Source organism: Coregonus lavaretus (assembly GCF_964263955.1).
Source record: "Coregonus lavaretus genome assembly, chromosome: 3".
NCBI classification, from domain to species: Eukaryota; Metazoa; Chordata; class Actinopteri; order Salmoniformes; family Salmonidae; genus Coregonus; species Coregonus lavaretus.
The window spans coordinates 16,101,183-16,109,145 of NC_139990.1; positions in this window are offsets into that span (position 1 = coordinate 16,101,183).

Here is a 7,963-nt window from a genome sequence, read left to right on the forward strand (position 1 = left end):
GGCCGTGATGATGTGTGTTGTTTAGGACTTTGATATCAACACGTGCTGATGTGTCAGGACCAGGCTGACTTCAGAAGACAAGGCTGGCACAAGAGGCTACCTGACTTTATTGTTATGAGAGGAGGGACGGAACTCCCATCTCCAGAGCAGGGAGGGGCAGGTAGAGATGCATGGAAGAAGAAGAGAACTAGCCTCACAACTTCGATGAAAGCAACTCTGAGATTGCTCTAATTATTAACAGCTTCATCATTATCCCCATTATTGATGCACTGAACAGTGTTGCAGCATTCTGTACATTTTGATAAAAGGAATCCAAAATGGATGTAGCTCAGTTGGTAGAGCATGGCGTTTGCAACGCCAGGGTTGTGGGTTCGATTCCCACGGGGGGCCAGTTTAAAATAATTAAAAATAATGTATGCACTCACTAACTGTAAGTCGCTCTGGAAAAGAGCGTCTGCTAAATGACTAAAATGTAAAAGTAAAATTGAAAGGACGAATAAAAAGAAAAAAAGTAGTAATTGTTAGGCGATACATATTTTCAGTATGAAGTGTTGACATAGTCTCAGTCCAGACATGTCTGTGGGTACAGAGGGACATAATCCCCCATTCACTGGCTCCATTACAGGAAAGGCCTGTTTCCTCACAGTGTCCAGGAACTACTGTAGCCCTCTCCATCTCTCTGTGATACACCCCACTACACTTCAACAGTCAACCATCCCTCTATATCAAATATTTTAATGGGGGGGTGCAGTCACCACCACCAAGGCCTCAAGCCATCTCCTTCCAGACTGGTAGAGGACTTTACTCAGTTACTTATTAAGAACTTCATCACCTTCTCAAAGCTGCGGGAGGGCGACCTAGCTCCTGTATGTGCCCCACAGAGAGTGTCACGACTTCCTCCGGAGCTGCCTCCTCTCCTTGTTTGGGCAGGCTTTGGTGTTCGTCGTCACCGGCCTTCTAGCCACTGCCACTCCTCATCTCATCATTCCATTTGTTTTGTCTTGTTTATTACACACACCTGGTTCATATCCCCTCATCAGTACCTGTATAAGTATTCCCTCTGCCCCCCATGTCTTTGTGTGTGATTGTTTATTGTGGAGGTGACGATAGCTCGTTGGAGCTATATTATATTTGTATAGCCGGGAAATTCACCCGTGTGCCTTGTTTTCTCCAGTACGCCGTTATACCGCACTGTAGTGTTTTGCGCATTGCTTAGTACCGCTGTATTTGCAGAATAAACCATTTATTCTGTGATTTACCCTCTTGCTCCTGCCTCCGTCCAAATCATCCGCTACAGAGAAAGAGAGATTTTTCAGAATGTGTCCAGCATTATTAACCATCTAATGTTCTGCAGTCATGCAATATGCTAAGTGTTTTTTGATTAGCTAATGTTCTACAGTCATGCAATATGTTAAGTGTTTTTTGATTTGCTGAAGCGCTTCATGAAGTGAATTAATTCAGGTCTGTCTCCTACCTGTCATGGTGTTGCTTTCATCAGTGTCATGTATCTTCACCTGATCAGTATTCCCGGACTTCATAAAAAAAAGTTTGTATTTCTATCTGCAATAGTGTTAAAGCTTAAATATTTCTCTGGGGTTGTCATTTTCAAGTGGGCTATATAAATCATGACAAATGTGTAAGAAGGTTCTTAAAGCTGGTTTCAGAAGTACTCACACATCCTCATTATTTTATAATACATTTAAACAAGTCACTAAATGTGAATAAGATGTTTCTGGGAATCCCTCTAGTTCAGGTAAAGCTGGGTTCTATAATGGTTTCCATAGAGAGATACAGTAAGATCTACAGTAAATGATAAAGGTGGAGGTTTCGTTCTTGTAACTTGGGCAAAATGGGTATTTTCCATTCTTGCCATAACTAAATGTAACTGAAGCCTGACTGACTGCTATCTGTGAAGGAATTCCAGTTTATGTGTGATATAATCACTTTACTGTGGTGACAATTAATTCTGGATGACAACCATGTCTAAACTCAACCTACTTTTTAATGGACGTGAAGACCCATGGACAGAAAACAGATGGAAAGATGAAGTAGGAGTAGTACTGTATATACAGTAGTACTGTAGAATTACACATACACTTATCATTCACTGTTTAGAAATTAAAGCACTTCATGTATCTAGTCCCCCCATTTGAAGGTGTCGTAAGTATTTCTACAAATTCACTTATATGTTGTATTAAAGTAGTCAAAAGTTTAGTATTTGGTCCCATATTCCTAGCACACAATGAGTACATCAAGATTGTGAAACAACAAACTTGTTGGATGCATTTGCAGTTTGTTTTGGTTGTGTTTCAGATTATGTTGTGCCCAATAGAAATGAATGGTAAATAATGTCACTTTTATTGTAAATAAGAATAGAAGATGTTTCTGAACACTGCTACAGTGGGGGAAAAAAGTAGTTAGTCAGCCACCAATTGTGCAAGTTCTCCCACTTAAAAAGATGAGAGAGGCCTGTAATTTTCATCATAGGTACACGTCAACTATGACAGACAAATTGAGAAAAATAAATCCAGAACATCACATTGTAGGATTTTTTATGAATTTATTTGCAAATTATGGTGGAAAATAAGTATTTGGTCACCTACAAACAAGCAAGATTTCTGGCTCTCACAGACCTGTAACTTCTTCTTTAAGAGGCTCCTCTGTCCTCCACTCGTTACCTGTATTAATGGCACCTGTTTGAACTTGTTATCAGTATAAAAGACACCTGTCCACAACCTCAAACAGTCACACTCCAAACTCCACTATGGCCAAGACCAAAGAGCTGTCAAAGGACACCAGAAACAAAATTGTAGACCTGCACCAGGCTGGGAAGACTGAATCTGCAATAGGTAAGCAGCTTGGTTTGAAGAAATCAACTGTGGGAGCAATTATTAGGAAATGGAAGACACACTGATAATCTCCCTCGATCTGGGGCTCCACGCAAGATCTCACCCTGTGGGGTCAAAATGATCACAAGAACAGTGAGCAAAAATCCCAGAACCACACGGGGGGACCTAGTGAATGACCTGCAGAGAGCTGGGACCAAAGTAACAAAGCCTACCATCAGTAACACACTACGCCGCCAGGGACTCAAATCCTGCACTGCTAGACGTGTCCCCCTGCTTAAGCCAGTACATGTCCAGGCCCATCTGAAGTTTGCTAGAGTGCATTTGGATGATCCAGAAGAGGATTGGGAGAATGTCATATGGTCAGATGAAACCAAAATATAACTTTTTGGTAAAAACTCAACTCGTCGTGTTTGGAGGACAAAGAATGCTGAGTTGCATCCAAAGAACACCATACCTACTGTGAAGCATAGGGGGGGGGGAAACATCATGCTTTGGGGCTGTTTTTCTGCAAAGGGACCAGGACGACTGATCCGTGTAAAGGAAAGAATGAATGGGGCCATGTATCGTGAGATTTTGAGTGAAAACCTCCTTCCATCAGCAAGGGCATTGAAGATGAAACGTGGCTGGGTCTTTCAGCATGACAATGATCCCAAACACACCGCCCGGGCAACGAAGGAGTGGCTTCGTAAGAAGCATTTCAAGGTCCTGGAGTGGCCTAGCCAGTCTCCAGATCTCAACCCCATAGAAAATCTTTGGAGGGAGTTGAAAGTCTGTGTTGCCCAGCGACAGCCCCAAAACATCACTGCTCTAAAGGAGATCTGCATGGAGGAATGGGCCAAAATACCAGCAACAGTGTGTGAAAACCTTGTGAAGACTTACAGAAAACGTTTGACCTGTGTCATTGCCAACAAAGGGTATATAACAAAGTATTGAGAAACTTTTGTTATTGACCAAATACTTATTTTCCACCATAATTTGCAAATAAATTCATTAAAAATCCTACTCCGAGCATGTGCTGACCAACTGGCAAGTGTCTTCACTGACATTTTCAACATGTCCCTGACTGAGTCTGTAATACCAACATGTTTCAAGCAGACCACCATAGTCCCCGTGCCCAAGAACTCTAAGATAACCTGCCTAAATGACTACCGACCCGTAGCACTGACGTCTGTAGCCATGAAGTGCTTTGAAAGACTGGTCATGGCTCACATCAACAGCATAATCCCAGAAACCCTAGACCCACTCCAATTTGCATACCGCCCCAACAGATCCACAGATGATGCAATCTCTATCGCACTCCACACTGCCCTTTCCCACCTGGACAAGAGGAACACCTACGTGAGAATGCTATTCATTGACTACAGCTCAGCATTCAACACCATAGTGCCCTCTAAGCTCATCACTAAGCTAAGGATCCTGGGACTAAACACCTCCCTCTGCAACTGGATCCTGGACTTCCTGACGGGCCGCCCCCAGGTGGTAAGGGTAGGTAACAACACATCTGCCACACTGATCCTCAACACGGGGGCCCCTCAGGGGTGCGTGCTCAGTCCCCTCCTGTACTCTCTGTTCACCCATGACTGCATGGCCAGGCACGACTCCAACACCATCATTAAGTTTGCCGACGACACAACAGTGGTAGGCCTGATCACCGACAACGATGAGACAGCCTATAGGGAGGAGGTCAGAGATCTGGCCGTGTGGTGCCAGGACAACAACCTCTCCCTCAACGTGACCAAGACAAAGGAGATGATTGTGGACTACAGGAAAAAAAAGAGGACTGAGCACGCCCCCATTCTCATCGACGGGGCTGTAGTGGAACAGGTTGAGAGCTTCAAGTTCCTTGGTGTCCACATCACCAACGAACTATCATGGTCCAAACACACCAAGACAGTCGTGAAGAGGGCACGACAAAGCCTATTCCCCCTCAGGAGACTAAAAAGATTTGGCATGGGTCCTCAGATCCTCAAAAAATTCTACAGCTGCACCATCGAGAGCATCCTGACTGGTTGCATCACCGCCTGGTATGGCAACTGCTTGGCCTCTGACCGCAAGGCACTACAGAGGGTAGTGCGTACGGCCCAGTACATCACTGGGGCAAAGCTCCCTGCCATTCAGGACCTCTATACCAGGCGGTGTCAGAGGAAGGCCCTCAAAATTGTCAAAGACTCCAGCCACCCTAGTCATAGACTGTTCTCTCTGCTACCGCACGGCAAGCGGTACCGGAGTGCCAAGTCTAGGTCCAAAAGACTTCTCAACAGCTTCTACCCCCAAGCCATAAGACTCCTGAACAGCTAATCATGGCTACCCGGACTATTTGCACTGCCCCCCCACCCCATCCTTTTTACGCTGCTGCTACTCTGTTAAGTATTTATGCATAGTCACTTTAACTCTACCCACATGTACATATTACCTCAACTACCTCAACTAGCCGGTGCCCCCGCACATTGACTCTGCAACGGTACCCCCCTTTATATATAGCCTCCCTACTGTCACTTTATTTTACTGTATATATAGCCTCCCTACTGTCACTTTATTTTACTTCTGCTCTTTTTTTCTCAACACTTTTTTTGTTGTTGTTTTATTCTTACTTTTTTTGTTTAAAATAAATGCACTGTTGGTTAAGGGCTGTAAGTAAGCATTTCACTGTAATGTCTGCACCTGTTGTATTCGGCGCATGTGACCAATAAAATTTGATTTGATTTGATTTGATTAAAAATCCTACAATGTGATTTTCTGGATTTCTTTTTACATTTTGTCTGTCATAGTTGGCATGTACCTATGATGAAAATTACAGGCCTCTCTCATATTTTTAAGTGGGAGAACTTGCACAATTGGTGGCTGACTAAATACTTTTTTTCCCCAATGTATTTGGATGGTACCATGATTACGGATAATCATGAATGAATCGTAAATAATGATGAGTGTGAAAGGCATAAATATCAAACCCCCAAAAATGCTAACCTCCCCTGTTATTGGTAATGGTGAGAGGTTAGCATGTCTTGGTGGTATGATCTTTCAGATGGGGAGACACATTAAGGTATTTCATTTGTAAACAGATATGTATGAAAATACCCTCAAATAAAAGGTGACATTATGTACTGTCATCTCAAATGAAAAATGTTATCTAAAATCCAAAATGCTGGAGAGTAGAGCCAAATTAAACGTAGGGGAGTGTACATTTTCTTGTAGTTACAATTAGAGCTGTTTATGACATGGCCTACCTTCAGCAGCATAGGCTGATATTGAGTAGACAGAATGACAGTAACTGTATAATATGCTTATGGTCATGGTTATATGTAAATATCACTACCTTTGCACAGGTCTAGACCTTGATGATGTATACACACTGTGTGTACAAAACATTAGGAACACCTTCCTAATATTGAGTTGCACCCCCTTTTTCCCTCAGAACAGCCTCAATTCATCGGGGCATGGACTCTACAAGGTGTCGAATGCGTTCCACAGGAATGCTGGCCCATGTTGACTCCTATGCTTCCTACAGTTGTGTCAAGTTGGCTGGATGTCCTTTGGGTGGTGGACCATTCTTGATACACACGGGAAACTGTTGAGTGTGAAAAACCCAGCAGCGTTGTAGTTCTTGACACACTCAAACCGGTGCGCTTGGCACCTACTAACATACCCAGTTCAAAGGCACTTAAATATTTTGTCTTGCCCATTCACCCTCTGAATGGCACACATACACAATCCATGTCTCAATTGTCTCAAGGCTTAAAAATCCTTCTTTAACCTGTCTCCTCCCTTTCATCTACACTGACTGAAGTGGATTTAACAAGTGACATCAGTAAGTGATCATAGCTTTCACCTGGATTCACCTGGTCAGTCTATGTCATGGAAAGAGCAGGTGTTCTTAATGTTTTGTACACTCCGTGTACATGTAGAGTCTAGTCTGATTGCCATAATTTATAGTGGTCTTGTCTGATCGTCCTTGTTTGTTTAGTCAGAGATAATCCCATAGTTGTCTAAAGTGATGTAACTATTATAGACTGATTTCTAAGAGGGCTCATTGTCCTTTATAGGATCATGGCCATATGTACGTATCAACACCATCTCACAAACCCAAGAACACCACAACCTTGTCAAAGTGAATGGTTTCCAATAGGACAGAAGGCTTCCTACCATGTAAGGGAACTCATCACCTCTGAACACAGCTATCAAGGGGAAATCAGGTGAGGAAGAGGTCAAAGTTTAGCTGTCATCATTGTTACATTTAGCTCCACTAGCTGTCATGATCACTGTTGGCCTTTTACACATAAGCCCACTGGAATGTTCATGACTTGATGACAAATAAGTATTTTTCTTAACATTCTTTTCACATTCCTTGTGTCATATCGATAATTGCCTGTAATAGTGTTGTTATTTGAAATCCAATAATGGTAATTATAGGGTAATGATGACTACGAATTGGGATTATAACTACATTATAAGAATACATTTATAGTAACAATCCATAACATTGACATAATGTTGCGCTGATATATTAAAAAATATATGTTTTAAAGTCACATACACTGGATAGGTGCAGTGAAATGTGTTGTTTTACAGCATCAGCCATAGTAGTACGGCAGCCCTGGAGCAAATTAAGTGCCTTGCTCAAGGGCACATTGACAGATTTTTCACCTTGCCGGCTCGGGTATTCAAACCAGCAACCTTTTGGTTACTAGTCCAACACTCTAACCGCTAGGCTAACACTAGCTGGTGACATCATTGGCCCTTCATTTGAACCCTGTGACATCTCTGTAACCCTGTTCTTAGTTCTAGCCAAATCTCCCATGTACATCTACCTGTCTTGCGGGCTGCTGGTGGCCTTTCTTTAGACAGGTGACGTCAATGCTGCTGCCAGCCAGGTGGCACCATGCCCTACCTATGTCTTGGCTGGCAGACAGGGCACAGTACTACTCTGTCTCCTGGTCATCTCTGTTAAGCATCTCACCAGAGCTAGTGTTTCCAGAGCGCCATAAACACCAACACTATTTTATTGTACTCTAGTTCTGTTGATTGATTTTCTACTAAAGCATCTTGCACCATTTAAGATGCCAAACACATATGGGTTTAGATTAGAATACACTATTGGAGCATAAGAATACAATTAT